Source organism: Ixodes scapularis, unplaced genomic scaffold (genome assembly GCF_016920785.2).
Source record: "Ixodes scapularis isolate PalLabHiFi unplaced genomic scaffold, ASM1692078v2 PGA_scaffold5__190_contigs__length_132052651, whole genome shotgun sequence".
Taxonomy (NCBI): domain Eukaryota; kingdom Metazoa; phylum Arthropoda; class Arachnida; order Ixodida; family Ixodidae; genus Ixodes; species Ixodes scapularis.
In genome coordinates this window covers 117,914,410-117,922,892 of record NW_024609880.1, presented here as the reverse complement: position 1 = coordinate 117,922,892, position 8,483 = coordinate 117,914,410, and the positions used below count along the sequence as shown (strand labels likewise).

At 48.1% G+C, this 8,483-nt stretch overlaps 1 pseudogene; it reads left to right on the top strand.

Annotated features, from left to right (window-relative positions):
* The first annotated feature begins 4,400 nt into the window (after positions 1 to 4,400).
* LOC121047370 lies at positions 4,401 to 5,505 on the top strand (annotated as a pseudogene).
* The last annotated feature ends 2,978 nt before the right edge of the window (positions 5,506 to 8,483 follow it).

Here is an 8,483-nt window from a genome sequence, read left to right as displayed (position 1 = left end):
CGACAACGCTTTTCAGAGCAATATTAACTGAGGAAAGAGCAGAAATATATGCACACCTGTAATATGGCAAGGCACGAAGTATGAACGATGTGTCGATGCGGCGCTGCGCTGCTGCCAAGTGCCGGTGGCTTGTGGTGGTCCACTCTTGTAATCGTTGGTCCCTGGCGACGAACGAAGGCCGTACCAATCACCACTCAGAAGCCGATGACGTGGCTGTCTGATGCTGAGGCACGTGTGGTCTTGAATGGTTTACTCGTGAGAGTGCAGTCCTCAAGGAGCAGGGGCCGCGGCGATCTGTAATATGGCAAGGCACGAAGTATGAACGATGTGTCGATGCGGCGCTGCGCTGCTGCCAAGTCAAATGGATCGCGCGTCGGCCGTATGGAAGGGTTGGAGGGGATACGTGGGGAAGGGGGAGTGGAGGGGGGGGGGGGGGAGAGAGAGCTCGTTCAGCGCTGCTAGCGGCCGAAAAATAAACTTCACGGCGTCTTGGCTTGACTACGTCAAATGTTTTAGCTCGGTTAAGGAGAAAATTACATCGGCTAGGGTGACGGCGTAGAGTCGCGAAGGCGGCGGATGGCGCTTTCGACTTCTTCATGTCAGATCGGATTTTGTTGACTATTCGAAAATAACGGCGCTGTCGGCGCTGTTCCTACGACCGAAAAACCGCACTGTCGGCGCGGACACCACATCGGCGATAGTTCGCATTTTATGTGAAAATGGTATTGTGTTTGTTCCGTTCCAGTTTCGCAAGTAATGTTTCTCTCTCGTGTGTGGGCGTGCTAGGGCTTGTGCGTTGCTTTCTTGTTATCTAACAATGTTTCTCGTGGTTTGCACGTCTAAGACTTGTGGTGTATTCAACCTCCTTACGCCGACCTCTCAAGGCATCACACTCGGACGAAACACGGAACGCAGAAACACGTGTAATAGTTGGTTAAAGACCCGAAACAGCCCAGACTCCGGTTGAATGCGTCTCGTCCCGTCGACCGTTTCACCCCGACAACGCCTCGCGCGATCGCGTCGGCCGCTTTTGACGTATTGTCCGTCCTCGTCCTTATGTCTTTCCCTTATTTATATTTTACCCCTACCAGCACGCTCTTTATTCCAAGTGCTTTTACCTTCTGAGAGCTCATTTTTATTTAATAGAAAATAAAACACATCGCAGTTCGCCGTACCCTTTATTCTCACCCCGAATTTTGAGTGACGTCACTTGTAGCACCACCTTGTCTCCCGTTGGGTTGGGAACCCAGCGCACCCTCTGCGATTCCCCAATGTTTAAGGTATAGCCTCACCGAAGGTTGCGGCGTGCGATCGACACAAAAGATTGTTCGGGCTGACGCCGATTTTAGCAGTGGATGGTGACCGGTTTTGTTGACTTATGTGTGCCTTCCATGACGGGCACACATAAGTCCATAAGCCGATTCCCAGCCTCACTCCCATATCTGCCACACCGGGCTACAGATCGGCAAATAATGCGTTGTTTTTGTTTTAGGGGCGAAGATCCTTATGGTCTAGACTTGTCCGTCCGTCCGTCCGTCCGGCCGGCCGGCGTCCGGCCTAACATTAAAACATAAAATGTTCGCGCAGTCGACAGGATTCGAACCTCTGCGGGGAGACCCCAATGGATTTCTAGTCCGCCGCCTTAACTACTCGGCCACGACTTCGGGACGAGTAGGGGGCTCTGATATGTGGTAGTAACTCAAGAGCTGGGGTTTCTGTCATGGATGAAACTTCGCATGTAGCCGCTCGAGTCTATACAGGAGAGGGCACTGCGGACAAATGCGTATATAATTGCGTTAAACTTTGCATGCATTGGCTCAACGTTTATAGACAAGAGGGAGCTGCGGTCAAATGCTCAAATGCGTATATAGCCCATTTCCACACCACACATTCTATTTCTGACATGGGCCGTTGACTTAAGCCGTGGACATGCGTTCCCACGGCTTCTAGCGGATCCAAGCTGATCCGCTAGAATAACCACTGGCTCTGCATTTCACCGACCATAAAGCAGTAATAATGAAGTCGAAACGCAACCCGGAACTCAGCACTACCTGTGAGCAATAAAAGAAATCAGCACCATCAGCACTCCCTATGAACAATAAAATCAGTATCATCAGCACTACCAGAGCTTCGCCCCAATCAACATCATTCACCACGTGGAGGTGCGGTCCTTTTTTCTTCTTTTTTTTTTCATTTGCACAGTGGAATCACAGTATTTCAGGGGAAGGGGGGGGGGGGGCGTTTTCCCTCGCTTGTGCAAAGTCAGACATATCGACGTAATACGGCGAGCCATTGTGTTCCAAAATGCGTCGCTGGCACATCGAAACAATGGAGGAGCATGCCAATCAAAAGGCAGCTTTGCGTGCGATCGACGAGAAACAAAAGCACTTGTGCGCGTTTCGGAGTAATCAAACGTACGAGGTATGCAAGAAACAGACGAACTTCCACGTTGTATAAGGCGATACAGAATCCAGACACATACTTACTGTGGTGTTACAATAGAGTGGCCATTGTCATGTACGTATTGTGTTATTGAAGAGCACACGAAAATCATATGTCGAAAATATGTAGATAAAATGAAGCGTACTGAGCGGATGAGACAATCGCTACGTAGCCGCCCAACAGACAATATCTCTGACGGCGTCGTGCTTCCAAGTTTGAGTGTAATAATTACTTTTCCAAGTGTGCTACTCCACCACATCGCCTTGTCTTTTCGACGTTTTCTATTTGTTTTTCGGGTGCACCGAAAGGAATTGAAGACAAACAAAGGTGTTCTGAAAGCACATGCCGCCGTGTGGAACGCGGTACGAAAATTGCTGGGACGTGGAACGCCCTTGTAGTCCTCCAGAGGTTCTCTCACTGTTTGTCCCGCCACAAGTACATGCATGCATGATTTCTTGTTTAGGAGCTTTAGAAACACAATATCAACATTTGTGGGACTCAAAAGTCACGCTTGAATATATCACGGTACATTTTCATCTCCTAATTGTTTCTAAGGAGGAAATAATCGAAAACAGGCAAATGTAATAAACTTACTAATCAATGATTTAGTACAATTCATTCATCTGCATACTTTTTATTCTTTCTTCAATGGAGACCACGCAAGATGTTAAAAAGGTCCCAAAGATCGTATTTAATACAGGTTTTGTTAAAGCATACCTTGTCAGCCTTAGTTGGCTCAATTCGCGAAGCTTCCATACAGTTTTGGAGTTGCGAGAAAGCCTCATTTCTTTTTTTTTTTTTTTCATGTTGTATAAGCGATGTTTGTGTCATGTTTCTTTAATTTGTCCACGTAAAATAAAGATTTGCTTGTTCTCGCAGCCTCTACAGCACTATTGAAATGTATTTTTGCCATGTATATTTACAATGGCGCATCTATATTTGCTTCACGCAAGTGCATATGCGGTGCTCAGACGATGTAACTATTCTGCTATAATAGTGATCCTATGTTTCTTATGAGAGGACTTTTCGTACTTCTGCGTGCATCCTATTTTTGGACCTCAGTATAGAGTTCGAAATAGTATACATGCCAAATTATTGGCTAAAAAATAAAGGGATTCAAGCATGCGATCGTGCTTCAGGGAAGCTCGTGGATAATTATCGGTTTTTGAAAAGGCAACTAACCCATTCAATGGACTGGTTGTATATTTTAATTAAAACGTTTATGGTACGGACATTGTGAGGCAATGAACATACTTACATTGTTTAAGATTTTGTGCCGTACCATTTTCATATGCATTTGGCGCTCTTCAATGTGTAATTGAGGTGACTTGTTTGCACTTGAAGACAATATCTTTGTAATGTCTTTCGGTCCCCAACCCGCTACTATAAATGTGATAATAGCTCTGGTTCACCGTAAACATGATGGTCTGAAATATATATATAAAGGTTTCTTGTTATCATTTTTATGTCAATTAAGCGCTGTCCTCGGGTATAGCTGGGTATGCATTGATACAGCCATAATGTGAAGACTGTTTTATTCAAATCTAAGCTAAACGTAAGAAAACTATCAATTTTTTTTTTTTTTTTTTTTTTGCGTTCATAATAAACTGGGTTGAAGATGGTGAAAACGCACACTCCGCTCTCATCCATGCAGTTTACGAGTGAAAACACGTCATTGATTCTCCAGAAGAATAAAAGTGAAAAATGTAGACTCGACGTAAAAAAAAAAAAAAAAAATACTACAAAAACGCTTGAAACATCGAGCCGGCGCTCGGCGCGGCCGGCCGACCCCCCGGCTTGGCGCGAGGCACGCCCTGGTCCCGGATTTCGCCTCGCCAAGGAACCAACTTCGAGAACCTCGTCAGGTCTGGATTTTCTCGGTACTGTGGACGGCCGAGTGGCGCGGTCCTGCGCGCGCTCCTCATCGACGTGCAGGCTCCTAACTCAACCAGCGGAGAATGGAAGTTCAAGTAATCGGTGAGGACATCACCCCAGAAGAGGTGACCGCCGAAATTTGCTGGCGCACCGCCCGTTCTCGCCGTCCCGACAAGAAACCTGGCCAAAACTCATCTCACGGCAAAACGCCCCAATCGCAAGACTCCCGCTCTCGCTCTAAAACCAGGAAGAACTTTAAATCTCAAGTCCTCAAGGCCGGACGTATGCCCCAATTACCCAAGAACGAAATTAAGATCATTGTGAGACCTAAAGGGGCACTAAATATCCCCAAAGTCGGCAGCCCCACAGTGACTGCAGCCATTTTCCAAGCGACACAACTTAGCCCGGAAGAAAGCCAAGACGACACGATCTTCCCGAACGTTCAACAAAACATCGTCGTGATCAGCACGCCCCGACCGCACAATTCTGACAGGTACGTGCGCATGAAATCTATCCACGTCAATGGTGTCACCCACGAAGTCAACGCATACGAGGCAGCCCCGGACAACACTACCAAGGGAGTTATCCGAGGTATACCCCTCACCGATAGCGCCCAGGAAATCGACGCTAACATCATAAATTCCCGCAATCCGTTAGCCCTGGCCGCCAAGCGCATCGGTTCCACCATGACCATCGTCATCGCTTTCGATTGACCCAGTGTTCCGCACCTGGTCCGATACGGCGCAACACTGTTCCCCTGCTGCTTGTACCGAAAGCAAATCGACATATGTTACCACTGTGGCCGTCTGGGGCGCCGCATGGACGTTTGTCCATTCCCCAAGAACAAGATCTGCAGGGGCTGCGGCGCCCGCGATCCTGACCAAGACCATCAGTGCACCCCCAAGTGCACGCTGTGCGGTGAACGCCACCCCACGGCGGACAAAGGGTGCACGGCCAAATACAAAACGCCATACGTCCTCCGGAAACGCATGGGGATGCCGTGCACACAGTATCCCCCCCCCCACCCCCCCCCCCCCCCCCAAAAAAAAAAAAAAAATCTTTTGGAGCCTTTAGAAAGCTTGCAGGTCGTTAAAAAACACGTTTGTAGAAGGTTTGTTTTCTTGCAAACTATCGGCTGCCATTTGACATCCCACAAAACCCTTTTAAAGGCCTGTTTTCACAGACTAAGTCCGTCATGATAGGATTAAAGTGAAACTACTGAAGCGTAGCAAGGATCATCTTAATTTGTTTGGCAAACATATGTCCTGCCATTATCAATGTGGAATGTGAGTCCCCAGGCAACTTGCGAAACATCGATTATTTTAAGCACCTTTGGTCTGTTTGTATGTTTTTCCTTCGAGTCTCTACTGAAAAAAAACATTTGGCGCCTATATGAAAGTAAACGGCTTCAGACCGGAAACAGTTTAGCCATACTGGTCACCAGTTTGTCAAAGGGGTCTCTCGTATGGCTCAAAAGGGTCCGCGTATGAGCCATAACGGTTCCCCATTTGGGCGAGCAGGTTACTCCTTTGGCAAACGGGTCACTCGTCTGGGCAAATGGGCCACTCGTTTGGGCAAAGTTGTCGCACGTTTGTTCAAACTGGTGAACATGTTGCACAAGCGGGTGACCGGTGACCGTCAAACTGTACCGGTTTAATCAAACGGCTCTCCGGAGCCCGTTTGATACTGAACGTACAGATTGGCTGCATCGGTACGCCTGTTTCAGCCGTGGCAGCCTATGTTTCCGGAAGACCGGGAGCGCCGGTTCATCGATTTCAAATCGTCCGCGTAATGCAAGTAACTATATTTATATTTTATTTGCGCTGATGTTCGCTTCAACTGCAACTGCAATGAGAAAACTTTTTTTTTTTTTACGTAAGTGCGCGACGTTGGCGAGCCGATGTTTTTGACAGAATTTCAAAACTTCAGCGTTTTCGTTGGCTCAATTTACTTACTCAGCTTGAATCTCTCTCGCAGAAGACGAGACCGCGTGAAAGAATATACTTCTAGACTCCGTTTCACATCAATTAAAGACGCAGCAGCGCTCGAACACGTGGCTGCAAGAACATCGAGCACTGCGAGAACGTGCCCTGTTGTAGAACCAGATTGGATGAACAGAACAACTGTTTATTAAAGATACACACTGAAAGTTACATTGCTACGAAGACAGTCTGGAGCAGAAGACGCGTTAACCGTGTCTTTTCTTTAGGAGGCCTCAACACAAAGAGGCTTGATCCACACCCCGGCAACTCAGGAATTCCCCCGTTTCTCTCTCTCCTGGTCATAAAACACTACGCCGACCACATAGACTAAACACTCTCCCAAAACTCTCAGTCTTTGAGTCAGGTTTCCAAACTCCGTGCCCCCGCACCGCTGCTCAAGCGATTTGTGGTATACGAGCCAGTAGACCGAGGTGGCGCGTAAAACTATCCGTAACATCCTCCCCGCAGATGAGCTCAGCTCATCTCAAGTGTATATAGACGCGGAACAAGGCGCCTGACCTCTGAGCCGTTACACAATTTTATCTTACAGGCTCGCACATTTCCGTCCCGACCTAGGAAACACTCCAGAATCCTGCCGGTGCTCCAAAACAATCGAGGAACGTAGTTTTCATGCACAATTACGACATCACCGACATTGAGACCGCTGCTGGATTGAGGCCTACGAGCATGTGCACTTCGTAGGTTATACAGATATTCTTTAGCCCACCTGTTCCAAAACATATTCATCAATCGCTGGCGGTGTGACCATCTCCCAACCAACTCCGTTCGAGTGAATGTCACGTCCCCATTTTTATGATGAGGTAATGTGGTTAGCCTCTTACCACAAAGGAAGTGAGCAGGAGTTAAGACATTTGGTTCGTTTGGTTCGGAGTAGGCAGACGTCACTGGTCGAGATTTGATCACAGCCTCCACTTCCGTTAATACAGTTGTGATCTGATTAACATCAAGCGCAGTTTTGCCGATGTTTCTTCTCAGGCAACTCTTAACCGATCCCATACGCTCCCAAAAACCACCCCACCATGGAGCTTTTTCAACGATAAACCTTCAAGTGATCCGGTGGGTGGCGCAGTAGTCTTTCAATTCGGAACTAGTTAATACATCGTACATGTGCTTTAGATCTTTAGCAGCTCGTTTGAAAGTCAGTGCATTATCTGAACACATCATTCGCGGCAACCCACGCCTTGACACAAAGCGTCTGAAAGTCATTAGAAAAGCCTTGTTAGACATATCCAGGACAAGTTCTAAATGTATCGCTAGCGTAACTGCGCATGTGAATACAAGAATATATGCCTTGACACTGTTTGTTCCGGATCTCACGAACATCGGTCCAGCAAATTCCACGCCACAGACCTCGAACTGTTCTGCCTTTGTTACGCGGTCTTCAGGCAGAGGTGCCATCGGGGCGGTCACGGGCTTGAGCTTGAGTCAAAGACACATCTTACAGCGTTCGATCACTCGTTTTACACACTGTCGCCCTCTCACAACCCAGTAACGCTCCCGCAGTTCACACAGAGTAGCACTCACACCACCATGCAGAATGCTAACATGCGTGTGCTCAACGAGGAGCTCCGTGAAATGGTTGTCTAACGGAAGTAGCACCGGAAACTTGGTCTCGTCGGGTGCCGAGGCATTCTGCAGTCGAGTCTCAATGTGAATCACACCGTCTTCATCCAAGAAAGGGTGCAGGTCCCGGATACGCGAGCTCGACCGCTGGCGGTCACCGGCGACGAGGCTTGCTTTTTCTTCGCTGTAGCTCTCTTCCTGGATGTGCTTCGTCCAGTATCTCTCTGCCTCCTCCAATTCATAGGTGGTCAGAGAGCCGCTGACTCTTGGACCCATGCCTTGAAAGTTTTTTAATGAATCGCATGATCCACGCCGTCACACTCATTGCTTTGAGCCGTTTGCTGTAGTCTGTAAACACGAGGAGAGGCTCTTGTACGGTTGTCTTTGTGTGCAGCACTGCGCTTTTGCTTCTTAGCTCTACGTCACCATCCGGAACCTCGTCGTTCGTCTCTCTTCTTCTGGGCCAGAAATCTGGATCACATGACAACCACTGCGGGCCCTGCCACCACACCTTGGAAAGGGTCAGGTTGGAGTCGGGTACTCCTCGGGTGAGCATGTCCTTGGGGTTGTCCTTCTCTGAACAGTGTCGCCACCGAAGAG